Source organism: Anser brachyrhynchus, assembly GCF_964034855.1.
Source record: "Anser brachyrhynchus genome assembly, chromosome: Z".
Taxonomy (NCBI): domain Eukaryota; kingdom Metazoa; phylum Chordata; class Aves; order Anseriformes; family Anatidae; genus Anser; species Anser brachyrhynchus.
In genome coordinates, this window is record NC_137697.1 from 7,663,003 (window position 1) to 7,691,000 (window position 27,998).

Below are 27,998 nucleotides of genomic sequence, written 5' to 3' on the forward strand. Positions count from 1 at the left end.
CTGTCTGAACTAGAAAGAAGCAGTTTACCTCTCCAGATAATAACAGCCAGGTCAATCTTCGCATGGGCAGTTTAATTAAAAATCTGTAATCTCCTGGCACTGACTGACCATTGTTTTCCCATTCCTGATTTTTCACTGATAAATCATTTGTTACCGTCAAGATCAGAAGCATCTGTTCTCTGTCTGAGGGGAAAATGCTACTCTCTTATCGGCAACATACTGCATGCAATCCTGGAAGTGCCTTTATTTATTCTGACTTGCATAAGTTGGGCTGAACTGTGTTTTGATGCAATATGTGCAGTAATGGATAACAGTACAGAGTTGAAGAAAATAAAATTGATTGCTCAAATTCTGCATTACCCAGCTTCTAGCAATGACCTAAAGCAGAAGGGAATTTTAATAAAGCAAGAACATCATGACGAATCGCTACACATAGTACTAGATCAGGAAAAGCAAGTGTATTTCCCAATTCCAGCTGGACACCAGTTCAAATTCTGAACAAACACACTTATGCATTTCCTGCAAAATACCTATTCTGTTTATGCTCCGATTCTTGTATAAACTACGTATGCTGGGAGTTTAATGTAAACCTGGTTAAGCAGAAAAAATTCTCATCATTGCTAACTTGTCTGTGGTCCATGTAATGGTGACAGAGAAGACACCTGATGGGACTCAGAGGGTCAATGATCCCAAGCAGAAACACAAGACACAAGAAGTTTAAAAAGCAAGAGAAATCAGATTGCTGACTGTGAGAGGAAAGGAACTCCTGCTACCATCATCCCACATACTACAGCAAGATAACTTCAGAGCCTTCAGAAGCACCTCTGAATTAACTCAGAAGATCCCACCCAGCAGAATCAATTAACATCTGCTTATTTTGTGGCTACATATTAATTACTTACAGAACTGCTACCAATAAAATTGTTATTTTAACCATGTAAACCAATGTTTACTTTAATCTTGTGTTGGTGAACAGGCCACATATCGACTTACTTTCCAGGAAGTATTTATATTACTCTGTTTATCTTTTTGATATATATATTTTTTTCTCCCTTTTTTTTTTGTCTTGTATCTGGCACATGGGACTGGCAAAGCTGGTTAAAACATATTCCAAATGTCAAACTTATTCTTACCACAAGCCAAAACAAGAAGATTAATCTCCCAGTGCTGGGCCTGTTGGGCCCAAGGAGCTCCACTCATAACTTATGAGTTTACCAAGGCTGAAATCAGATTCCAGATGTGCCATTCATCTGACCAGATGTAAACATAGAATCACAGAATATCCCGAGTTGGAAGGGACCCATAAGGATCATCAAGTCCAACGCCTGGCACCGCACAGGTCTGCCCAAAAATTCAGACCATGTGACTAAGTGCACAGTCCAATCTTTTCTTAAATTCAGACAGGCTTGGTGCAGTGACTACTTCCCTGGGGAGCCTGTTCCAGTGTGCGACCACCCTCTCGGTGAAGAACCTCTTCCTGATGTCCAGCCTAAACTTCCCCTGCCTCAGCTTGACCCCATTGCCGTGGGTCCTATCACTGGTGATTAAGAAGAATAGATCAGCACCTGCCCCTCCACTCCCCCTCGCGAGGAAGCTGTAGGCTGCGATGAGGCCTCCCCTCAACCTCCTCTTTTCCAGGCTGCAGGCCCAGTAACCTCAGCCACTCCCCATCTACCTCTATGCTTCTGCATTCAGGATCTCTTCATAATCAGTGAAGAACAGGAAAGTTCATCTGATCTGAACCATCAATATGAGTTAAAAAGCACCCCAGAAGCACCTGTTTCTCTTCACTGACCTTAAGTAAGGTCATGACAAGTGGAGACGTGAGCAACCATACACGGGGCATTTATGTTTGGTCAGGTAAATCTCATTTACAGTGACCTGGGATAACATTAGACTATTCTGCATTCTATTCAACTGTTTTTTCTCTGTCACAATGGATAGCTATACCCATTTGTAAAAAATTGACTGTTTCTAATTTTGTATTGCTATGTGAAGTTCAGACACTTGGGGCATAACATCTTCATCTAATCTGTGTAAAATGCAGAGTGTGTAAATAACACTGAAGGGCAACAAGAAGCACTGAGGATATTCTTCACTCCATGGAAGTATTTCTAATCAGAGCGTAAAGGATAAAGGTTCTGGAATATTCTCAATTTCTGAATTGTCTCTTGCAGTAAATCCTCACCTGTTCAACTAATAAAGCATTTATCACAGCAAAGCACTGATGGAAAAATATAATAAGCATTTCACTGAGAAGCACATGCCTAAATATTCTCACTAATTTACAAGTAACAATGTTTACAATGTCAATTAACAGTATTATTTTTTACTAGCTCATACAGATGATGCTTATTATAAATATCCTCTTAAATTTCGGCATTGCAGAGTGATGGGAAAACTAGTTTAGAGCACAGAGTGCTACACACATTCTATCAGTTTCCAAAGCATAAGGGGCAAGACCCCATAGAAGAAAGTTTGCAAACACTACCCCTTCAGACCATTCCATTCTTTAAAGCTAGTGTCTTGCTGATACTGACGTGAAAGACTTCTGAAAACACATCCAGAGTCTACACAAGAGCCTGCACATTTGCTCAAATCTGCAAGAAGCCTGAAACAAAATTTAAGATGCACCTTATTTTGTTTTCAAAGGATGCTATCTTGGATCCCAATAAGAATGCAATAGCCTTGTTATGTCTGTCCTTCCACAAAGTGCACATAAATAAACAGGAATTCAGTTACAAAGAACTCTGCTAGTATTTTCCCAGGCAAACATAGCCTGCATGCAGTACAGGGTGCAAGGCATAAAGCTGTCAATCGGGCCTGAGGCAGCTGCATTACAGAAGGGGCCACTCTTTAATTTCATGTGGGTGGAAAAGATGAAGGCAGTCTTCCCCCATAACATAATGTCAATAATGCTGCTATATACTGTGTGATAATACCATTCTCCTCTGATGTAGCTGCTCTTGCAGTGCTATAATAAGATACTTTTGAGCTCAGAATCATTTTCCCAAAGCCTTGCTTGCAGGTCCTTATTGTCCTGCTGAATCCCCACCCAGAGAGTTGCAGTAGCAGCCAGCAATGTTTGGTGACATTTACCCCTTTGGAGCCCTCTCCCTCACCCTTTGCTACAGCTCTGTACCCTACTTCCAGTCATTGAAAACTAGACCTAGCAAGTGGCAGCTAAAGTGGGATTGCACTCATGCTGTGTTTGCCTTGAGTTTCTGGCTGCTCCTGGAGCCAAGGTGCTAAGGAGACAAACGGGACCTTTGCTGGCTATTTCAGGATCCTTTAGAGGCAATTTCAGACTGCTTTTAAAACGGTTCTGTGGATAATGCTGCACAAGGAACACACATAGTGACGAGGTCTTTGCTGTCAGCTACATACAACAGACTTTTCACAACACTACCTACCTTCGCCTTAATTCCACTAGCTCTACTAATGAAAATAGTGAGCTGTCATCTGAGAATAGCATCAGCTCAAATCCAAATATGATGATGTTGCTCAGCATGTGAAAACTTCACTTAGTGGTGCTGGGAGATGCTAGGAGTGGTAGAAACTGAAGTGTAGTTTGCCCAAACAATTAGATGTTAGCTAACCGTTAGAATTGCATTTATGTGCTAATAACCATGTTCATATTTCAAATTCCTCTTCCCATGTGTAATCACTCAAAACAGAATTGCAAATGATTGCAGCTATACCTAATATGGCATTAAGTTCCAGATTTTGGATCATGGCACAATGTTATGGGCTATTTCTGAATAAAATCTGTCCCATCAGCCAAGTTTTAAAACCAACAGAAAGCAGTTGCACATTCCACTTCAGTTTATGTGGTAACTTTGTTTTTTTCCCCAATAAAACCAACAGTTTCTCAAGTCCTGTGCAAGTATTTTACTAACATATTTTTAAAATATCATTATAGGTAACAATTGTAGGTAAGAAATGACCTAGCTGTTAAGCTCTTGGCAAAAGCTACATTTCTGATTTGTATCTCCCAAAGAGGACTCGATACATGGCCTCCTCAAACACAAACAACTGCTGTGTGATTGCCCTGCTTAGAGCTAGCAGCTACAGGACAGTGCACAAAGCCAGATCCTGAGCTATAGGGGAGAAGTGGATGGGAGAGGCAAGGAAAAAGGTTGTGTGATTAGACCACTACTTAGGGGTATCTGTGAGCACAGGCTGTAAGAGAATAAAGGGCCTATTCTTAAATCAGTCTGATAATTTAATACACTACTGTGTCTGTTGTAGCCTTCTTATTGATGCTGGACACATCACTAACATGATCTTACAGATCTTAACACAATCCCTGATGATGTGTTTTTTTTTGGTTTTTTTTTTGGTATCCAACCTGCAAAGAAAGATGGCAGCAACCAAACATGCAAAATCACAAGCTTCAGTATGTTTTGTAATACAAAGGAAAATGTAAAGAATCAGAGAGTTCATTTATAACAAATATCTCAAAGCAGTGAACACATCCGATTTTAATCTTTCTGCTCAGACTTGTATGCAAAACAGGGCAACACTATCACCTTTGCCACTTTAGCTTTGTGAAAAATACATGCATGTTTGTGAAATTCACACTGAGGAGGAAAATTCAGGAAGAACTAAAGCTTTTTCTCATAGCAGGTGTTTAACTGTGCACTTAAACATAACATGGGTCCGCACTGTGAGCAATGCGAAGCAGTTGAAACAACTAGGTCTTGTTAGGAACACTTGAAAGGAATGAATTGAAAAAGCATTTATGGTTGAGTCATTGAAAGATCTCATAGCATGCCCCTCCCGATTCCATACCTGAGGTTGCAACAGCGCAACAGACTTTTCTCAGCCTTAATGCTGTTATAGGAGATTTCTTTAACATGAACCATGCAACAACTCCACTTGCTGTCGGTTCTTCCTATACATGGCCACCTTTTACAGCAGTGATATGAGTCCATTTGAGAAGTGAGCTATGTTTACAGCTCCACAGCATCTCACACCAGCATGACAATGAAGAATGTATGACAACATTTATAGTATCAGGTGGCATGGAATGGTGACTGCTGGAGGGAAAACAACAATAACAACAAAAATGCCTGCAACTGTTAATGCAATTGTTTTTAATTCTCAGCAACAGTTTACTGGGTTGTCAGAATATGATGCTGCAGATAAGGTTTCCAAATATCTGCTCCACACACGCACACACACACATAATCAGGACAATCTTATTCTTAAAAGTTGATAAGGATGCAGGAGACAAACTCTGTTTCCGAGAGTCTGAACCTTACTTTGGATGAACATCTGGACGTCTAAGCATGCGTGCTCTCCCAGATTACAATAATCCATAGGGAGAAAAAATATTTTTTGTTGCTATTTTGTATCTGTTCTTCTCTTAACTCGTTTTGCATGCAATTGGAAACTTACTCCTGGAGCCTGAGGAGATACATTTTTCTTAATTATTTCCTAGGGCAATTAACAACTTTCAGTAAAAGCTCTCCTGAAGGGAGTGGAAGAAAACAGTTCACTCTACTCAACAGATTCACCTGCAGTTCTTGAACTCAGTCTACTTAGAAACAATCAGACCAGGAAATAAAATTTGATCTAGAAGAAACAGGTTTATTTACTGTTTGAGTCTTCCAGATCATTTCCTTCCTGGTGCCTTTTTTTCCTGTTAAGCACCTTTCCAGTGCACCGACTACATACCATACCATGTAACTGTGCTTCACATGCAAGTCTTTGTCCAAGACAGCTTTCTCCTGTCCCTGCACTGCTAACAACTTGCTGTGAGGCTCAGGCAAGCCACTGCCACACAAATATACAATCTGTAAGAAAGATAGCACTTCTCAGTGTCAAACCACAGGAAAATTAAGAGGAATAGAGAGCAAATCTGGGTGAAGCATCCTTAGCGAAAGGAAAAATGATCTTCAGATTTCAGATCAAACATGAAACTCAAGCCAGCTTCACCTGACTGCTGACATTGCAGATGATGAGTCAGATGCAAATGAATGCTGGTGTAAGGACTGGAAAAAAGGCTTCTGTAAGCATCCTTCAGTGACAGCCTAATCAAATTTTTAGTAGCACATAGTTCTGGAACAAGCCTGGAGAAACTGCATTCAATCAAAATTTGCCTTTGGTGAAGAACAATACAAACTTGGAAGGATCAGACCCATCTGGGTCATTCATTTAAACACTGCAGAAGCAGAAGGAGTATCTGCACAGAACTACCACCTTGAATCACTGAGAAGGTTGCAAAGCCCCTCGAAAACAAGACCCATTGTTCACTTTTTAATGGTCTTTGTAACAAAGAAATGGTTACATTTTGCATCAGTGGAGATTCCTTCTCAATCCTAACCATGAGACAGGAAAGAGCAAATTTTATTCTACAGCACAGTCATCTACTGCACATGACTACACGCAGCTATCACAAATACAGAAACTTCAGCTTTGCCAGATGTAGTAGGGAAATAACATATCTCAAACTGTAAGCCCCAAATTTTGGTCTATCTTCTTCTGTGTTCAAGAGAACCCAAGGTCTGTTTATAACATGCATGTACACATATTTGGGATTGTAAACTGAACAGCTGCTTAGAAATAACATAGCTCTGAAGAAAGAATGAAAGAATGTGATATAAACTGTGCCAGCAAACATCATCTTTAGACATCTGGCTAAAGCCTTGAAGATTAAACTAATCCCTAGATGTGGGATTGTGACGTATTTTTCCCCTCACATCAAACCATCAGGGAGTATAGGAAGGAACCAGTACTGCCTTCGCAATGTGGTACAACTTACCAGAATCCTCTGGGTATAGAAAACAGTTTCCTGTCACATATATGAGACATATATGACCACGTCTTTAACACAGCATAATGTGTTTTCCTATAAACACAGGAAGAATTTAAATCCAAAAAAGAACCCAGAAAAATAGCCAAGTCCACCTGCTAAACACACCTGAACTTTAGTATTCACTTACAAGCACAGCTCAGATATAATTAGCCTAAAATTATAATCCATAACTCAAACATAAAGCAACTGAATTTTGAATGATATAGGAATTTAGCAGCTATGATGGTCTGCTTAAAAAAAAACTCAAATTGAAACAAATCTTGTTTGCAAGTATTTTTTCCTATCGTACAAACAAATTAGTGAGCATGATACCAACACCAACAACATTATTTTTAACCATGATGCAAACAAAAACAAAGACTTTGACTCAAAGCCTCCATTGAGTCAAAACTGAATAGTACAAAAGCACTTTTGTCTATAACAGAAAAAGGCAAATACGTATGTCTATTTTATACCAGGCTCACCAGCATGGCATTAAATGATATCAAGTCCCCAGAACAGCCTGAAAAGATTTTTAATGACAAAACACCAGTTAGAATTGCACAGCATTTGCTTCCAGATGGGACTTAGATCTTTTGTTGCCATTCATGCATGTCAAACCAAAAATAAACAAACAAACAAAAAAACAACCACCACCTCTTTCAGGCCTAGCCCACTAGGTGCTTAATGCATTAAGGCAATCAAACCCACAAGAAGCTGTACATCATTCACCTGGTTTTTACTATTATACCATCACACACTGCTCTTCTTTGGCATGCACAGCACCTCTACCCCAAAAAAAAAAGAATAGGGTCTGAATGCTATCTTGCCTACAAAGAGTGCAGATAAAGGAAGAAGCAAAACCTACTTGTCCCTCTCCCTGCTCTGGTTCTCCAATCTCTGCACAGTTTAAGGATCAGGCACCATGTAGTCCTAAGGATCCTACAATACTAAAAATAGACTCTCATCCCGATTTGATTACAGCTGTACAGCTCCTTGATTTTGTACATTCAGGAAAAAAAAAATGGTGCTGAAGGCCAAAAGATCAAGTTCTTTACCTCTGGGACGTTAATAATGTATTTACATTCAGAAAGCTTGAAAGCCTTTCTTTGAAAAGCAAATGAAAAAATCAAATACAGCATTAAGTTTAAGAGCCATGTGGTCTGTCCCAGGACAGGGCTGCACAATGAAGTCCTTCTCTCAGCTCTGCAGCTTTGAATGCTCCATATGGAACTCATGCAACAAATTTAGTCACCTATTTATGCAGATGCACCGCAGTTTTAGGCATTTAATCCTTTATGGTAGAGATCCAAGGCCATAATGTACACCTTTCATTTTCTGGATGTGGCAGAGAGAAATGAAAATCTCTTGAGCTGTGCCTTGAAATGGATTATCCACTTACTGAGCAGAATATTCTCACAAGTAGGCTGTAACACATAAGATGAACATTATTTCCCAAAATCCCACAACCACAATTAGCTTCCCATCAGCACCAGTAGAACCTAGGTCTGCATCACAGCCAAGATAATTCAGGTGACACAGAAGTGTTTAGGAGCTTTCAGGGTTAGACAGTTCCAGAAAGCAAGGAGACTGACTCCTTTTCTGGGACTGTGGTAGGATTTTAGATACCCAACTTAAAAATAACATAGATCCAGACAGGATCTTATCTTCAGGTATCTGGTCATCCTCTTTTTCCTTCAGCGCAGCTGAATGGAAATACACTTGATATAATAGGTTTTGCCAGAATTTAACAGGTTTTTAAGTAGGCTTCACTTCAAAAAGTAGATTGTCTTGAACCAGAAAAACCATTAATATCAATTTCACTGCACTCTACAGGTATCTTTGAAATGAAATTCATTGTCACTAATGCGATGCAGTGCTATCAACACAGAGAAGTAAGTACTGTCCAAACCTACGCATTAGTCAGCAGTCGCAGGTACGCCGTATGACATCAACAGGTATTTGTACAGAATAAGAGCATATCAAAAACAGGGTGACCATGCACTACCAAATGTATCTATCTGAGATGCTATTTTCACATGAGAAAGGAGGAGTGTCTGCACAGAGTCTGGGTCTGCAGCAGCCCCAACAAAGAGAAATGCAAGTGCAGGTTAACTGCAGAGACAGCCTGTACTCCTGTATACAAACTCGGCAGGGAGAAGATGCTTGAAAACTCAGATGCGATAGGTGATTAAGAGAAAATGCAATGAATTCAAGCATGCTTCAGCTACAAAATCCATTCTCATACATACCATCTCCACGCAAGCTAAAGAGCACGTCACTGAACAGTCATCCAAAGCTTTGCATGTACAACAAGACCACGTCTGGGAAAAAATGACTATTAGATTTAAGCTGTAAAAACGCTTGAGGGATTTCCAGATTCATTTTTACTTTGTTTTGGTTATCCTTGACAACAGGAAAGAAAATAATACACAGGAGCTTCTCTGAAGACCATACACAGGAGGGCCAGCCGTGTCAGTCATGCACATCTCTCTGCTTCCTCTAAAGAGGAAGAGCTATGATTTCAAACACATCCCTAAGTGCCTCCAGGTGTGAAAAAAAACCCTACAAGCACCGAGCCACATTGAAAAGGCCACTCCAATTTCATTTATTACTTCCACACAACAGAGCTGCCAAACAGGTTAAATGACAATACAGAGGAAGAGCTCTGGACATGAAGTTTTTAAGCATAAATGCTTATTCAGATGAGGCTCATTTGGAACTAAAGGTCCACGCCACCTCTAAAATTCAGTTGAGACGTAGCACTTAAGCAACCAGAGAGTTACCACGTAGCAGCTGCTGGTAACAAAACCAGGTATCAAGATTTATCCATTTAATACATTTTTACAGATCAATAGTCTCCTTTTTCTTTAAGTCATGCAACGGGGTATGTATTTAGTTATGGCACTGCACAAGAGAGCTATGGGGAAAAACACCACAGGCGGTTGTGAATTTAGCTTATTCAGGATTCAAGAGACCTGTTCAGGCCACCTGCAGAAGGTGAAGGTTGCTGGAGCTGAACCTTTCTGGTAACCAACTTAGTTTAATGCTTGCTCACCCATCTTCCTATGTTCCACAACTTTATAAAGCATAGATGTAAGCAAACAAAGCCATTTTTTAATACTACATAATTTTGGTTTTCACTTCTCTTTTACAACTCAGAACCCTTAAAAGAACATTCAGGAGACACAGCTAGAAAGACAAAAACCACAAAGAAATACACAGTGCCTACCTCTAATAATTTAATTTAAGATAAAGCACAACAGGTTCACGTAACAATCTGACAGAACAGAGGGGAGTGAGAGACAACAGTGTTCCAAAATTAACTCTCATTTTCCCTGTTAACTATAGTGAATTCGATTGCCACAGATCATTAACAAGTTCTTAGACAAAATGAAAAGCAATCAGGAAGAAAACAAGAAAAAGCAACCCTGGGGTTATACTTGAAATGAGAAAAATGCATGTATTTTTAACCAGATGGTTTTCCCTCTGAATTATAAGCTCTGATAATATGAAACCGTTACTCTGTGTAATAAGTATTACTACTACTCTCTTGCTTGCACACATTCTTAATTTCTAAGAAAACCTAACTCTGCAGCTGCACCTCACCTGCAGTGGAGACTTTCAGGAAATGCTAAGAATCAGCAAACCAATCCCTTCAGTGATCAACTTGCTTATTGACTAGCAGCACGAAGCTGAAGATGCCATGGGCTCACACATACTCAGTGTAGACAAATGTTTGTTAATGTGATTTGCTTTGGCCTGTATAGAGAAAAGAAAGGAAAATGGCCAGGATTACAAAAAAAGCAAAAAGCCACCATTTTGTTCAGGGAAGACGTTAAATTATGGAGCCTTAGCCTAGACAAAATGTCCCATTAAACCAGTCAATAGGTGAGGCCTTGGAGCATCCTTTTAAGAGCCTCTGGATATGACAATCCTCCAGTAAGAGCAGACTAGCAGATGGGAAAATGCTGGTTATAGGAGCGTCATTCTTTTCTGAACATAACCTTTTCTAATGTCTGGGATAATACCATACATTCCCTCCATCCAAATTCAGGCACTCAAACGAAATACTTACTGAAGTTACTAATGAAAGATAAACATGAACTGTGTTAGATAAGACCTTCATAATGCTGTGAAGCACCAAAAATCAGAGTTAAGAGCTCAGCCACTGAAGGCTAAGCCATTTTTAGAGGTCCTCAAAAAAATGACTTCAGCAAAAAAATGACCCACCCTCCAGAGCAACCGTGCTCCCACCTTGAGATCCTCAGGTAACTGTCCAAAACAAAACCACATGAATCCCATTCTAAGAGCACTGGTTTGAAGCATGAACAAATCTAAAACTTGTGTTCATACATCTCTCCTAATGTACCTATTGTTCAGACTCTTCAAAACACTGCCAACCAAATCAACAATAAGAAACCCCCAATCCTACTCAAATAGTCCACAGGAAAGCACAGTAATATCTGTGACTTGATTTCTTTCAAAACAAAGACAGGACACCAGTCCTCATCAAAATGCCATATGGTGACACCAACCTGTTTCATATCTTTCTGTAGAACTGGTTTCTCAGAAACAGGGGAGCGCAAATGTTTGACCTTCTAATTCATAGCTAAGAATTATTTTACGAGACATTTCAGTAAATGAGGGTAGCATATCAAATAATGTTTCTAAAAAGTACGAGAGCAAGTTGCTATGTACTTTTCAGCAATAATTAACTGACCATCAACTTTGCAAATGCCACTTTCTTTCACGTGTGAACTGTTTTATCTCTAGCTCCAATATGCAACAGCCTGACAGAACACGACTGCAAACAGCTTTCCAGATCATTGTCCTTGGACTCCAATACAAGCTGTATTAATGTTCTTTTCCCCAGTGTTAAATGTTTTTGATAGCTAAGAGAAAGGCTCCATAGTGTAAGAGCTAGTTGCTAGATGAGGGCATCCCACTGTGGGCTGTATTTGGCACTTCTTTCCTATAATGTGAAAGCATGACACCCATTAGTATAATTGGGATTTACAAGCCTGCACAATGAAGCAAAACTTATAAAAGACCCAAGAGAGTGAACATAAGCTATCATCAACAGGGGTGAATTTGATGTGTAAGCCATAACGCTGTTTCTAGAGCATTTGTGGCTTTCATGAAAAACAAAATTCTTAGTATTGTTTAGTATGCATATAGTCCTATTTTGCGTTTGTATCTCATGCTACTTATTAAAAAAGCAAAAAAAAAGCTAATCCTAAAATCACATGCAGCCACACATTTTTTAAAGAATCTGCTTTGAAAGAATAGCAATAGGTTATGTTTTTCAAGTAGGAAAAATTGATGGAATGAAACCTGCTGAGAGATTAGATGTGCAGGTCTTCATTTCTTCGGCCTTCTTGGCTTTGCAATTCAGAAATATTTGAGTGAAATAAACTACTCTGACTTGGCTTGTGATTCATAGTTTGAATGGTTAACTTCTCTGGTGTCCTAAGAGACTGCTTTGCATCTTTTAATACCTACTAAGTTTGTACTCTTATTTCATGGAGTGCGAAAGTGGTCTTTGGAACTTACACAGACATCACACCTCATTTAAAGCAAGTCAACTGCTTTAAAAAAACACCCTTACACAGATGGCACAGTTTGAATAAATGATTTTCTCTGAGTAACACTGGTGAAAGGATATCCTTAAAAGATTCTTTTTAATGCAGCTCAAATTGCAAGCAAAATCTGGTAAGTCTAAGCCATGGTCCTTCCTTTGTCCACTAAAATTGGACTTCTCTCATGTTCAAAGAGAGTTCAAAGCACAAGTGCTTATCTGACCAAAGAGCAGCACACATACTGCAAGGACAGTATGAATTAAAATAGCATAATAATCTCATCCTAATAGCCTGTAACTATCACGTGTCTGCTTACACTCATAAGCAAGTCAAGCTACCAGACTCAAAAGCAAAGACTTGGGATTTACAAGTTCCCCCTAGAAGTATCTTCAAGCAAAATAAAGAGGTGCCTAGGTCAGCAGAGAGAAAGAATCAAAGAATTCAGTTGAGGTAGACATCCAACTTATCTACCTCCTTTTTGCCCCTCTGACAGTGATTACAAAGACAATGAAACACAAATAACACGTATTAGAAATAAAAACATATATTAATATAACTTTTCCTTATTAAATGGAAAGAATAGAACTGTTGACAGATAGACAACAGCCAGAAAAAACATAATTGCTTATCAAAATATTCTTGTTTTGTGCATGGGAAGGCAATCCTCCAAGGCAGTCATTCCACTTCTACTTCAAAAATAACTAAGGAAGATGTCAAACAGCAACTACTATAGCACTTTTAGGGTCACTAAGTAACTTGTATCCAAGAGTAGTAAAAGAGAAAGTCAAGAACTATGGAAACTTCACATTGTTGCTCTATACGTTTTAGAACAAGAGGAATTTTTCTCAAGAGCTGAGGAAAGTTAACGTTGGCATAGTATCTACTAAGGAGATATAACACAACATAGGATATCACATTCATGTCAGCTTGGCATGATTCAGGGCATGCAGGGTAGGGAAAGAAGGAAGGACAGCTGATATTAACCAGACTAGTAAAGAATTAACAGCAGGAAATACAGTCAAAGCCAACTTTATAAACAACAGATCCTATCTAATGAGATTACAATTTTACATTTTCTAATCACATTTCCTAATGAGATTACAAGTTTGACCAGAAAAAAAAAATACAGTATGCTTATGACACATTTAGGCTTTGTAAGACGTTTATCTTGGCACTTTTTGATGAAGAATAATTATAGAATCAATGCTATACATATTCTACTGATTCTAAACCTGGCTAATTGAGAGCCCTTAAGGTATAATTATAAATGAACAGCCATTACCAAGCAGGTAAATTTCTACCAAAATCCTCCAGAGATATCAGTGTTGCACCTCTGAAACTGAACATTCTTATAAAGATTTAGAAGACGACATAGAAACATTCCTGGTGTTATCTGTAGATAATACAAAGATTGTGGGATTGCTTCATTATTGGGAAGACAGGTGACAGACATGAAGCAGCCAGAGCCACTTAAAATCTGAGCTCCAGGAAACAGCATAAAATTTCTGCATGGTCAAATGAAAAGTCACACAACACAGAAATTAAGCTTCAGGAAACAGAGCTGTAGTCTGTGAAGCCACAACTCTGAGGCTTTTAGTGTCACCTTAGCCTATTTGAACACTGGCTCTTTACAAAACTCTGCAGTCAAAAGAGTTAATGCAATCTTGGGAGACACAGCAGGACCTCAGAGTCCTTCCTAGCACTATCATCTATTGCTGCAGGTGCCTACTTACATCTCTGCCAACTGTGCTTTGCCTAGGCAACCCACTTATCCTTCTTTCATCAACATTCAGGCTTCTCTCAGCGCCGAAAAGCTTTGCCAGAAAGCAGGCAGCAGGCTAGTATTGCTCTTTTTTTTTTCAGGGCTGCCACTCCAAATAACAAGAACTGTCAGTATATGCTTCAAAATTGCATGTTGCTACCTACCATCACACAGTAAGCAGTATTTTGTTTCATATTTTTCTTCATGGTCTTTTTGTCTTCAGCTACCCATACAGTTAGACCTTTATCTATGCAAGCTATACTTACTACAATCTTGTTATTCTTTTATCTGCCAGCATTGCTTTGCTCACATCTGAGTGTAGCAGGCTAGCTTATGTTTCCTCAGAAACAAAGAAAAATGTAATTTTTTTCTGTGACACAGCAACAGCCATTACTTCGCCCTTCTCTCCAATTTTTGTATTTTGGCAAACCCAATGCAATATCAATCTTCTTTCAAGTAGATTAAGAATCTCAGAGCTACACTGTGCCTTTGCAAAGACACACATCAGCTCTGGGAAATCGATGACCCAAAATATTTAAACCTGTCCCCAGCATCACCCCTTCAATTAGTATTCACTGATAAGTGTTTCTGAAGTGACACAAACAGAGTACTTTAGAACAGAGTACAGGGGACAAAGTAAGATGAAGGCACATGTTGCAACGAAGGGGAAGATCCTGTGAGCTTCAAATCAGGCTTGTCAGCACAGTCCTAAGGACGTGACCTTGCTATTCTTCCCAGTAAGCTCAGAAGCATTACCATGCTTGCAGGAACAGTCTACACATTAAACAAACTGCTTGAAAATTAGCTTTGATTAGGTACCCAAGGGATTCTTTCCAACTGCCTGCTGTCTTTCTTATGGGCTTATTTCAATAAATATCAGCTGTGGCCTGCTAGAGTTTTCTGTATGCAAGAAGACAGTGTTTTCCACCTTAAACTAGAATATATGTATCAGGTTAAAAAACAACCCCCCCCCCCCCACCCCAAACCATTGTGGATGTGAACTCCTTGTCATGGGTAGGAAGCAGTAATTAACGCAGCAAAATGTCTGCTCTGATTACAAAGGAGGGAGAGTGCACTGGTCCTGAATCCTCATGTCAGACATCCAATTTCCATAGCTGCTTATGCCTCATGAACCACAACATGAAACAGTCTGGATTGCAGCAAGCAGACTTCCAGTGCTTGCACGTACCACCTTTGCTTGTAATCTGCATCCCCCTCCCTCCTCCTAGCTTTAGGACACTACTCCCAAGTGTCTCCAGCTTCTCCTTCCTGTCTCTTCTAGTTCCTTGCAGAGCTTATCAAACATGCTTCCTGATTTCTCCCATGGGGTCCTGACACTTTTCAGTACCCTTACATTTATCATCAGCAGTTACATGGGCAAGTAACTTGCTTCAAATCTAAGCATCAACACCACTTTCAAATGGTACTGAACGACATTTAAGAGTGCCAGGTAGATACCAACACTACAACTGCTGCAACACAGTTCTCAACAAGACCACATACCTGAGCTGGGTGGAAAATGCTGAACTTACACTCCACAGTGAAACACTTGGTCAGGTTGCAGACCCTGCTCTTAACATGCCTGGGATGTCACGTATAAGAAATACTGATTTTTATACCACAGATTACTCGTAACAGCTGTGTTGTCTAATACTGGTACAAAAATGGGAAAATTTAGAAGCACTATGTTCTTGTCTCATTATATACAAGGAAATCTGTGTCAACATACAGCCAAGGATCTAAAGCTTTTTTGAACACACAACATCACAATCTGGTGTTTACTGTTTTCTTGGCTGTATCTTTCTCTTATCATTTTATTCCTTTTCTTCTACTGGATTTTATTGTGTTTTTTGTCTGCCTGTTTTGCTTTTTTTTTTTTTTTTTTTTGGGGGGGGGGGGGTTGGACTTTTACTTGTTTTGCTTTCTTTTTACCTGAATTTCCCTTATCACTCTGGGTCCCACTTCTCTTCAACATCAGCTTTTTCAATAAAATGTAGAAGCATCTTATTCAATCACATTTTCACCTTCAAAAACAGTAATGCTCAGATTTGTGTAACCATTACCTCTTCAGCTAACTCCTGACTTCAGCTTTAAAAGGCAACCTACAAAACAAAGACTTGTTAACAATTTTTGGATGGGATACAGTAGAGTGTTATAGGAGAACATTCCAGAAGAGGACTTTCACAGACCACTACAATATCACTAATCCTTACCCTTCCAGCTTACAAGATCATTCTCCCATTTATTTTTTTCTTCCACCTGTGAAGCAAAGATCAATAGTATTTTTCAGGATTTTTCCCATCTTTTCAATGCTTTCTTGGTAAGACTGAAGTCCTTACACTAGTCTCCACCCTTAAACTAAATTTCTCCACAAAAGGTCACTTGGCCCTGTCACACTGGGCATTTTCCTGCATTTTTTATAGCAATGTTCTCAATAAAGTGCTGAAGTAAGCTTTATTATGCAAAAATACAAGACTCCAACAGGGCAACAGGAAAACACGTACAAAAGCAGTGAGGCAGAGGGGACGGAAAGGTTCTCTCTAACTACCCACTGCATAGCTAGAAGAGAAACACCAACTTTTTCCAGTTTCCTTTTTATCAGAACAAGACAATGCAGGGAAGAGGACAGTGGAAAGGAACAGATTCAAAAACTTCCTGAGATCTGCGGGAACTTCTTTACTACAGGTCAAAGCATACCAGGCACACGGGTGGAAGTCTGCAGTCACTGCATCTGTCACTGTGACAAGCACCCAAACATTACCCAATGCTCCTGACAGAGGCATGCCCACAGGGCAGAAGAACATCTCGCGAGAAATGTCTCATTACAGCAAAACATCACACTTCACTTACAAAATGGCACAAGTGCCACATAACTACCACTAACACAACCAAGCTCAAATCTTTCTCTCTACTAAACCCTTAGTCTAAAGGCTAAGGTGTTTGTTACTGCCATTAGCCCTTTTAGATGATGATTACATCCAACTTTTTCCAGAGATTACTCCCATATGGCCAGTTTCTGAAATGAATCATTCCTATCAAGTCACCATGCTTCAAAAGAGGAATTAGGAAACAAAAAATAAATCAAAAATAAAAAGAACAACCCTAGTCTTGAAAGGTAGTTTTCCTCTGTCTCAACTTGCTGTCAAAACTAAGCCTCTAATCACAGCCTTCTGGATAGAAGGAGATGGCCCAGCTGCAAAAACTCACCAAGAACACTGGTAACACAAGCATCGACCCTGTCAGACAAATTAAATGTAAACTCCAAAACAAGATACTTGATATTATTATTTACTACAAATTCATTCAGCAACCACCATCATTCTTCAAAGCAGGTATTACAAGTTCTACACTGCACAGAGAACACAGTATTCTTACTCCACATACACATTTTTGTCAGGTACCCATCAAATGATGCTTCTGCTGATTCAGAAGAAGAGAAAAGTGAAGCTTGTAACAAGACAGCAGAGTTTAATTCCTTGCACCTGCACAATCACAGGCTTCTTGTATGAACTTTGACAAACCACTGAGAACATCTATGCCTCCATTCTCTGTTTGCAAATCAGAGTTAACAATTCAGTGAGGTATGGAAGTGTTGCAATGAAGATAAACACTGCGAGATTCAACTGTTCCAGTTAAGGAGACTACACAAGCACCTAAGACAGATCAAAAATCAGTCTTTCACTTCAGACTTCCTCGTTTGAGTTTAGCCTGCTAAGAACTCCTGCTGTGAAAGGGCAAGGTAGCAGTGGAGAATGCAGGAAACAACGGTTCAATGGCTGAAGCCAGGCTGTGCCACCCTTGCTTCCATCCTCCAAACAGCAACCAGTCCCCATGAGACCTGGTGGATCTGACTGGTTGTGGAGTGTGAGGAAAGCTGGCCAGTAAGTGAGAATTGTAGGTTCTCTAGAAGTCTGCCCATGGTACAACCGTGCCAAGAAATGTTTCAGCTTCAGCAATCTACTACTGTACTAGAAACAAAGAAAACGAGCTCTCCCTCTAAGAACTCCCAACCAGTTCAATCAGTCGGAGACTTCCCATTATGAGCAAGAGCAGAATTCATCCCTTAGCTGTGACTGCCTTTTGCAAATATTCTTATGAGCTTTTATGGCTCAGAAAATGGTGTTTTTCTTACGGCAAAAATCTCTGCTCTCCTCATACTTCAAATCCCCCTGGAGACACTATGCCAAGCTGCTGCTGCACCACTGTTTAAATAGCCCTTGTACAGAGTAATTCATGTGCAAAACCAAACACTGTGCGTTTATACACTACCTCTAATTTGTATTTCACAACTTCCCATTTTAAACAAGCTTCACAACATGCCTGATCATCCTGGGGCAGCAGCTAACAAGATAGGGGACACCAGAAGGGGAACACATTTCCTGGAAGATGCTGAGAACAGAGGGGTCGACACCTCTGGACCAGGCAAGCAACAACTGGGCTGACTGGGCAGAGGAGCAAGCTGGGCTGTTTTGGGAGCCAGAAAACCTGCCTGAGACTGAAGACTGGCTTCTGACCATAGGGATAGACAAGAAAAAGCAGCAAGGCCCCCAACAATTGTGGGCACCTGCTATACCTGCTCACCCTGCTGTAACTACCACAGCTGCATTCCCAGCCCTGACCCCAGCATCTTGTGGGAGCATTTTGCAGATTGGAGGGGAAGGGGATCTGGGACAGTTAATGAGTGAGAAACAACTGAGTAAATCATCGGGGAGTAAATCATCTGGGATTACTCTCTTTTCCTTCTGTAACCACTGCATGAAACTACCCTTCTGGGTAAACCTTTGTCCTCATGACACATAATAGAACATGAAGAACTGTGGTGCAAGTCAGACAACAAGTTTATGCTGCTGCAGAAAACGGAGGGAGCACATTTCATTCTTCAGTGATACAGCAATACAAGAAACCAAAGATGGTCTTTGTCTCAGCCTTCTGCGCAAGACAGATCTGGAAGCACTACAAGAATATTTTCTCTGATGTTGCCCAACACTTACGTACAGGAAAACAACTAGAATTTCTTGTCATCAACATCAACTTCACCTCTCTCTCTCTTCTTACTATAGTCCTTTGAGCACAAATTAGACTTTCAAAGAGAAAAAAACAGAGACTACAGAGTAAGTGGAGCGTCTGCTCTCTAACTAAAAGAAGCGCAAGCAATACAGAAAAGAATCCCAGCCAGAAAGTAAATAGTTTACTGCCAGACATACTTTCCCAGTAACTTCTTAAAGTGAAAGGTGACGCAGAAAGTCTTTACAGCCCTGGCAAACTTCAAAAAGTATTTCTCTAAACAGTTAATCTGACTCATACATTACAGAATTCAGCATACAAGTACAGGATGCCCAGGCTTATCTATCAGCAACTCCAATGCACTGCGACCACATAACAAAATAGTTTAAGAGAAATCTCGTTTCAGGAACAGAAAGCAAATAATCTGAACCCTTCATGAAACCAACACCAAAAGGACACGAGAGTACTAAAAGCTGTAGTGCTATTAAGCCTTTTGGACAAAGAGTTAGTGAGATTCAGAGAATTCTGGCAGCACCTAGGGTCACTCCAAGTTACTCTGCTCTTGCAGACAAGCGAGGATATGTCCCTGGGAAATATCAACAAAAGGTGATAGGCTGTAATTAGAGCCCATCTACTTACAAAAGTCAGACACTGCATTTAGAGCAACTCTTCCCCCACCATCCTTTCAGTCCTGCAATGTTTGAGACGTCAGCTCTCAATCAGCCTTCTCCTGCAACCAAACACTTCTGACACCACAGGAAGGCTCTCTTCCACCGTAGCACCTTACTGAAGAGAAATAAGGATGCTACTACCTGTGGGGAAGGAAAGGGACGCACAGCCTGCCTCCAAACCCACCACCCTCCTTGGTTTTGGACTGGAGAAGCCACACAAGCAGCCAGCCCCAGCTGCAAGCAGTGGTCAGAGTGAGTAACAGAAGAGCAAGCAATGAAGAGACAGGGGATGAGCTGTACCAGACAGAGCAGCGTATGGCAGCTGACAGTCATATCTAAAGAAGCCTGTACTGCACTAGAGGATTGCACTCGCAAAGCTACAGGATGCCATCCATGATAGGACAAAAGGATGCTTGTGGCAAAGTTATGTGGAGAAAGAGATCTTAATGTGCTTCAGACATCAAACACTCTAAGGCATGGCTAATGGATACAGAACACTGCATATATACAGCATGATCAAAGCAAAGGGAAAAGTTTAGGAGGACCTTTTTCTTGCTTGGTATTTGTAAGTAAAACTACCATGGACTCGAGTTCTTTAGTTCATCCTGCTTGACTGATCCATAAACCCTCACCACTCAGCTCAGACACTGTTCTTTTGAATGACAACTGGTCAAGATGTGAACACAAGAAGAGGGGAAAAAACTCATTTTTCTTTCTCATTCTCCATTCTGAAGCACGCCCCTTTCAGCATCCCCAGAATACCAATGCTCATACACTGGCGCTGGCCACACAGGGCAGAGCACACCTCATGATCACTGCTCCCCAGAGCTCGCTCTCTACAGCGGACAGGTATGAAATTTATTTGCATCAGTGGATTGTACGGCAGGTTCACTTCAGAACAGGGCAATGAAAAAGGTTATAAAAATGTTCTGCAGCCCTTTCTGGAGCTCATGCTTGCCTCCTCCCTTTTACTGCATCAAATGCCAACGCACACTCTGTTGTGGGCGCTGCACCCTTCACACACCAAAGTACTGAGATGCTCTCTCCTGCTTTTGTGGGCTGGATACTCCAATATCCTGTCCTTGGGTCTCCTGAAGGAGAGAGGCTGGGCGGAAGTCTGATGAGGACAGGATATTTGATTAGGCCCAGAGTGATCTGACAGAGAAACTCCTCATGCAAACCCTGTTTTCAGGATCTACTTCCCTTTCCCTTGCCATCTACCATTAGTGATCAGTAGAAAAACTACATTTAATACTAGGGAACAGAAGTCATCCAGATGGAAAGGCAGACAGGACAGACTGAAAGAAGCGAGCTGCAAATATGCTTTTTTTTTGCCTAGAACAACATTTTCTCTGCCACAACCAGCAGGAGAGAGGTTAATGCTGTGCCAGACTCCACAACAGCAATGCTGTGGCATCCACACCCTGCTGCCTGTGATTGAAAGGACCAGAGAATTATGCTACAGCACTGCTAAAGAGCAGGCCACCTTTTGGTTAGTTTGCTGTTCTTTTAAAAGCTGTTAAGCAGTTTCTACGGTTCTGCTGTAGTCTCCCTAAATATCTGTGTTCCCAAATAAAGCCATTCGCAAGTGGATTCTCCTGATGCATACTGCTGCTAAGTGCTCCCTGACACAAATCCTGCAAGAATATTGCTGGGCTCACTCTGCTTTCAACATATACACAGAAACTGAAGCAGTGCAGTGTGTTTAACAGATCCCAGACAACTGAACTTTACGGCTGCCAAGATCTCTTCTCTGTAATCAGTTACACAAACAATACCCTCTCCTCCTTCTTCTCCCCCCCTCCTTTTTTTTTTTTCCTTTCCTTAAAGCTCTCTCCCTTTCCTCTTCTCCCTTCTGTCTCCCTGCATTATCCGTAAGTGTGTTGATTTAGCTGATGTGAGGCATTTCTCTTGGTTCAGAAGTCTTTAGGGTATTTGGGGATTGTATTTCAGAAAGGTGTTGGTTTTATTCATTTATCTAAGCTCCACTATCTGCACTCATACCGAATGCAGGCACACTGTGCCCTGGAGAATCACATTCACTTTAGCCTCCATGTCCTTAAAAGAAAGATAAAAGTTGAGGTGAATGAAGGCGACTTGTGAAGGAGATAAGATGCTTATCGATCAGATTTCAGAGTAGTGCTAAAAGGAAATGTCTCAACTGCTTGAAATCCCAGCGTCATAGCTTCAAGGATGCCTAAATCATCTTCCACAGTTAACTAATCGCATGGGCTCCAACTTCAAAGCTTGTTTACTTCTTGTCAGTTTTCCAGGTCTTCCCAGGAATGTCAGCCTGCTTGTTCCAGGAAGAGTCTGTGAATCCTCACAAACCTCCCTGCCCTGAGCACCCAAGCCACTACTCATGCAGCTAGAAACAGGACTTGAAAGAAAACCCTGAATCAGCAGATCCAGCTGCCAGTTCTCCATCGCAAAAGCTGAATCTCACATAAGAAAGCGGGACTGGCTCAGACCACCATCCCTCACCCCTCGGTTTCCAACAACTGCCAAAGGCAGACACCTAGATAACAGTAAAATAGGACGCGATACGTACCACTACTGCTTCCTTTGCCCTTTTTCAAATAGTGATGAGAAATGCCTGCTCTGTTCTAAATTACCCTTTAGAAAAACAGAGGGAAAATATGGCTAATCTCTGATCACTCACGATCATTTATGACTTTTCTCAAGGTAACCTCCTGCAAGTAATAAGCTATGTTAGCATCAGCTACTATATTTAAATCTTGTCTTATACTTCCAAGCAGTGAACTTTTAAAAGCAGAAATTCCTTTTACTTGCCAGGTGTATGAATTAACACTCTAGGCTATGATACTTCAGTTTTTCACCCTGCAAATCCAATTCTAGCATCATCTATTTTAGCAGCCCATTTCTCCACTAATGATACCTTCCAGCTTTGGGTCTTGTGCAAAGGTCATCACACAGTTCTTATTTTTGTCCTGTAAGTATTAACAAATAATTTAAATAAAAACAGCCTCAGAGGAGAGACTGGAGGGACTATGTGAACAGTCTCATTTCACCCAGTAACTTCCCCTCAATTGTTATTCTCCAGACATATGAAGCCACATAGTTCCCTAGAAAAAATCTTTCCTTCAGTATTTACTGTTCTATTGGCTTCTTCTTCCAGTACTCCGGAATGGAAGTTACAGCCTTGCCCGGGACCTGTGGCACATCTGTCCCACCACACTGCCACTAGCCCTGCAAACAGGTTTTTAGCACAACAGCAGGTTTCTGATACCTGGTTTATGCTGCAGTCTGTTACACACACTGCCACACTCTGAAAACCTCTGCAATCACCAATGACTGCCCCCTTGTTTGTGAGGGTTGCACTCAGATTCCTCTTTACTGCTGCCAAGCTAGACAAAATGGTCAACTATCCTGCAGTGAGACAGATACTACACTTAGCTCACTGCTCTCCTGAGTCAACCAGGCACAGCTCCCTTTCTAATCAATGGATAGGAAGCATTGCAGTGCCTAAGCAGAACTAGGCATGGCTCATAGCTTGACATCAAATTGTAGAAAGCCAGGTAACAATGACCTGCACTTACAGCCAGTAACCCCAAGTAAGATAGTGCACTGAAATACAGAGCTACCATTAAACTATAATTACAGCATACTTCTGGACAGACTGTCCAGCTGTGAGAAGAACAGGCTCATGCTGTGCTGGGTGATGAACTGGCTCAACAGCAGAGCTCAAAGGGTTGCAGGGAATGGGCTATGTCTGGCTGGTGGCTGGACACTAGCAGTGCTCCACAGGGCTCAGTTCCAGGGCCAGTCCTGTTCCACAATTTTATCAGCGATTGATGCAGGAATGGAATGAATCCTCAGCAACTTTGGCAACAAAGCTAATCTGGGGGGTGCTGTTGACTGTTTGCAGGGATGAGAGGCCTAGCAGAGGGATCTAGATACCCTGGAGCACTGGGCGATCATCAACGGCATGTTCAGCCAAGGAAAATGCTGGGTGCTGCACTGGAGACAGAGCATTGCCAGAGACAATCTAGGGGTGCTGGTCCACAGCAGGCTCAACGTGAGCCAGCAGTGTGCCCTGGCAGCCAAGAGGGCAAACTTCATTTTGGGGTGCATTAAATACAGCATGGCCAGCCAGCCAAAAGAGGTGATCCTCCCACCATACTTAGCACTGGTGTGGTCTCACCTTGAATATCAGGTGCAGGTCTGGGCTCCACAATATAAAAAGGGTGTTAATGTCCTTGAAAGTGGAGGGCAAGAAAGCTGGTAAAAGGGCCGGAAGGCATGTCCTGTGAGGGGACGCTGAGGTCACTTGGGTTGTCTACTTTGGAGAAAAGGAGGCTCAGCTGTCTGCATCTTCCTGAGCAGGGGAAGAGGAGAGGGAGGTGCCAGTCTCTGCTCCCTGGGAACTGATCACAGGGTGTGTGGGAATGGCACAAAGCTGCACCAGGGGAAGTTCAGAGTGGACATTAGGAGCAATTTCTTTACCGTGAGGGTGGCCAACCACTGGAAGAAGCTTCCCAGAGAGGCGGCTGATGCCCCATGTCTGTCAGAGCTCAAGAGGCATTTGGATAATAATGTGCTTTAACTTTTGGTTAGCCCTGAATAGGTCAGACAGTTGGACTCAGTGATCTCTGTAGGTCCCTTCCAACTGAAGTATTCTATTCTATCGATCTGTGCCAAATACTGGATGGTAAATGAGAAACACTGATTTGTACAGACATCTTGCCACATACGTATCATTAGCAGGCATAAATGGACACAACTAGGTGGTCAGAAAGGCTGACAAACAGCTCCCAAATGCCTAACATTATTTCTCTCGGTCAGCAGCAATTGCTTCCTGGCACAGCTGTGCTTCACAAACTGTTCAAGTACCATGCCAGTATGTAAGTTAGGGCCACGATTTAATTCTACAGTGGAAAAATGACAGTGAGAAATACTACTGAATTCCCAAATTCAATACAGACACAAATCCAACACGGATACATGGCTCATTATACTGCCACGGTCAGGTTAAATGACAAGGTCTGTTCAGGTATTTAATCAGGTTAAAAAGAAATAGAAGAAAGGCCGTAACCACACTTTTTTTGGTGGTTTTTGTTTTTGTTATTTGTTTGTTTGGATTTTGTTTTTAAAGTCAGATCAATTTGATCTTCTGACTTAGACAGAAATGGGACCCAAGTGACTTGCTCAGTCACAAGAACAGCCTGCATGAGGGCTGAGAGTCAGAAATGCCAATTCTGACAGTCCATAAACTGCTACACTTCACAGAAATTCATCCTCTTTGAGAGTGAACTATTATGCTTCCTGTTTTTCTGATTTGAACTTTTAACTCATCCAAGACTTACCCATTTACAGGTATTGTATGTCATTGCCCCTCTGTTCTGCATCTCGGCTCTTCATACCGTAGTGTCTGGATAAAGAATAACTTGCCATGAAAATGTTAGTTGGGACTTCATAGATCAAAGAACAGAAACTCTTAACAATGGGAAAACACTTGTCCAAGAATGAAAAACACAACTCAGTTTGGCTAACTTTGGTCTCCACCAATATATTGGATATAGACAAGTTGTTTTGCTTACATTTTAAAATGTTTAATTGCCATTCAAGCTCTTTACAGAACAATTTCTTGAGAAGTGTTATAATAATCAATTTAACTGGAGCAAGCACCATATACAGCAACATTCACAGGCATGACGTGAAAGGACTATGCCAAAGCCTGCTCTGCCATCTTGTCTGAAGAAGATATGTCCTCATTACAAGAAAATAGCCCAAAAGATAACACTACTACTGGGTTAGAGATCATTTTCCTTTCTAACGACCTGCAAAGCAGTTCAGAGCACTGCTATGGCACGAATTTGATGGCCTGAAACCTCACCTGGGTAAATCAGTGTAGCTGATAAACCAGCATTACATGCCTAGTCTCTGAGAGAGTATTGACTCTTTTACCCCTTTTCCTAGAAGACAGAAATAATTATTGCAAGCAGAGGCTTTGCAGTTAGTCATAGCTAATTTACGCTCTCCAGTTTCATTCCCTCCTTAGATTTAGATTGCCTCCCCTGGGAGCAGTAATGGACGTTTAAGATTTATAACTCCCCTTTGCATCTTTCTCCTGAATTGCTAATACTCTCAGACTTTTGAACTCTTCTCCAAAGCTAAGTGAAATCCATTTCCTCAATTCATAGGGAACACTTAATTGGATAAACAAGAGGCATGTTGTCCCCATGGCTTAGCTAGCAATAAAAGAAGAAACATGCATTTCTCTGTGTAAGGAGAAACCTGTACTACTTTAATTTATCTCTTCTTTCTGGCCGTTGGGATTGGGATCCTACTTTGAAGAAATAGCAGTAGTTTCCTCTGTGCATTTTGATGCAAGAAAGGTTAAATTACCTGTCACTTTTTGACAAGAATCTGCTAACAAACTGTAATTTAACTAGATTATATCAAAAGCTGTCAGCAAGTACTGAGCAACTCTAAACTGACACAAGATAAAAGTCTGTTAGGAGAAGAAACACAGTTTCTCCCTGTGGTTGTGAGTTATTAGGAAAAAGACAACATGTAGACAATGCAGTTCAAATGCTTTGCTGTCATCATAGACATGGCCAAGACTGCTAAATGCAGATTAAGATCTAATGAGGCCCTTTGAGGACAGAGAGCAACAAAGGGCATCCAGATTTCACATGGACGGGAGAGCCAGAAAGACCTTGTTTACAAAAGAAATCCTCAAATCTCACGGCAGCAATGGCAGCCAAGCGCTGTCTTCTATACCAGGCACAAAGCAACTTTCAAGAGGAGGGCACCTACATTAACAAGATATGCTGCAACAATACTCTGGGTTGGTGAAAACAATTACATACCGCATGCCACACGAAGGCAAGAATGGCCAGACCGGATTACAAAGATCCCTTCAGTCAAGGAGGTTCTTAAAGAAAGGCTGTAAGAACAGTACAAGGATGAAATGACATATTCTCGACCTCCAGATAGTCTGGCAATCCTCTGTTTATAAGGGCTTTGTGAGTCAAAGGCCGCACTCTTATCACATTGGAATTGAATTTTGTTGGAGCTTTTCTCCATCAGTAGCTCATTTGATTCATTTACTATATTGCCATCCAAATTATTCCATGTTTACCCACCTTCTAAGGTCAATTTAAATGACAGATTATGTCTCAGTTAGTAATTCAGCCATTTTATATTAATTCCTTTTAACCACTGGTTAAACACCATCTCATCCTAGTGATATATTATTTTTCATTAAATAATGTCACTTCTCTGCCACAGCCTTATCTCCCCCAACCATTTATTTGATTCTCAGTCACACACACTAAAAAAATCTCAGAAAGGCTTCCTGATTCTGAAATGTTTGAAAAAGCTCTCACTCTGTGCACTCTCAAAAAACTTTTCTTCAAAACATTTTTTTGTTTAGAGCCCTTTTTTTCAGTCATCTGGCCAGCTTGAATGTTAATTTTCATTCTCCCTGTCCCCCACCTGAACATAATCACTGTATTTGCAAGAACAAACTTTTGGTTTTCCTTTTGCTTACTTTTTCTTCTTACTCTGCTGTTTATTCCCACCAGCTTTTTTGTGCTTTAAAACCCTCAAAAATAAAAATAAAAAAACATAACTCTCACTTGTCTTGAGCTTCCAAAATAATAATATCAATCAAGCTCCATACCACTTAAGTATCTTAACCCTCTAGCTGTTTTCTTTCAAGTCTTCATCATTTTTAAGCAGTTTCTCTTTTGTAAGTTAAACAGACCCACAGCAGACCTGCACTACATATAGAGGAGTAGAAATCAGAGCTGTAAGCTCCAGCACAAGTTTATAGCTACAAATCATTGTATGCAATTCTAACAGATCTTAAGAATCCCAGCCTTAGTTCCAGTACCTTATTATCTTCAGCACAGCACCAGCACAGGACTAAATTTTTTTTTTTACCCTAGAAGAATGAACCTCGACAGTTCACTGTAAAAAAAATAAGGTTATAGATTGAGAAACATAACATTTTTTTTTTAATTTATTTATCATGAAATGCAATGTATCAGTAAGACAAGTACAGTTTCCCCTTTCTAGGTGTTTTGCACAGCTTAACACAGCAGAAAGACTGGGAAGGGCAATTATTACATATTTAGTACCTGTTTGTACTAACACTTAAGGGCATAAATAATCTTCCTTGTCAGAATAGGGCCACAGATGAAAGA

The 27,998-nt window shown here is 40.8% G+C and overlaps 1 protein-coding gene and 1 long non-coding RNA gene across 4 annotated transcripts in view; both read right to left on the bottom strand.

Moving 5' to 3' along the window:
* The window catches only part of ADAMTS12 (ADAM metallopeptidase with thrombospondin type 1 motif 12), a 172,120-nt gene that overhangs the window by 126,254 nt on the left and 17,868 nt on the right, over positions 1–27,998 (bottom strand). The gene's annotated exons all lie outside the window — the stretch shown is intronic.
* LOC308185735 lies at positions 437–27,926 on the bottom strand. Its single transcript, XR_013943709.1, has 2 exons — positions 26,658–27,926; positions 437–25,213 (listed from the first exon to the last, which is right to left on the bottom strand). It is a non-coding gene; the product is annotated as an uncharacterized lncRNA (long non-coding RNA).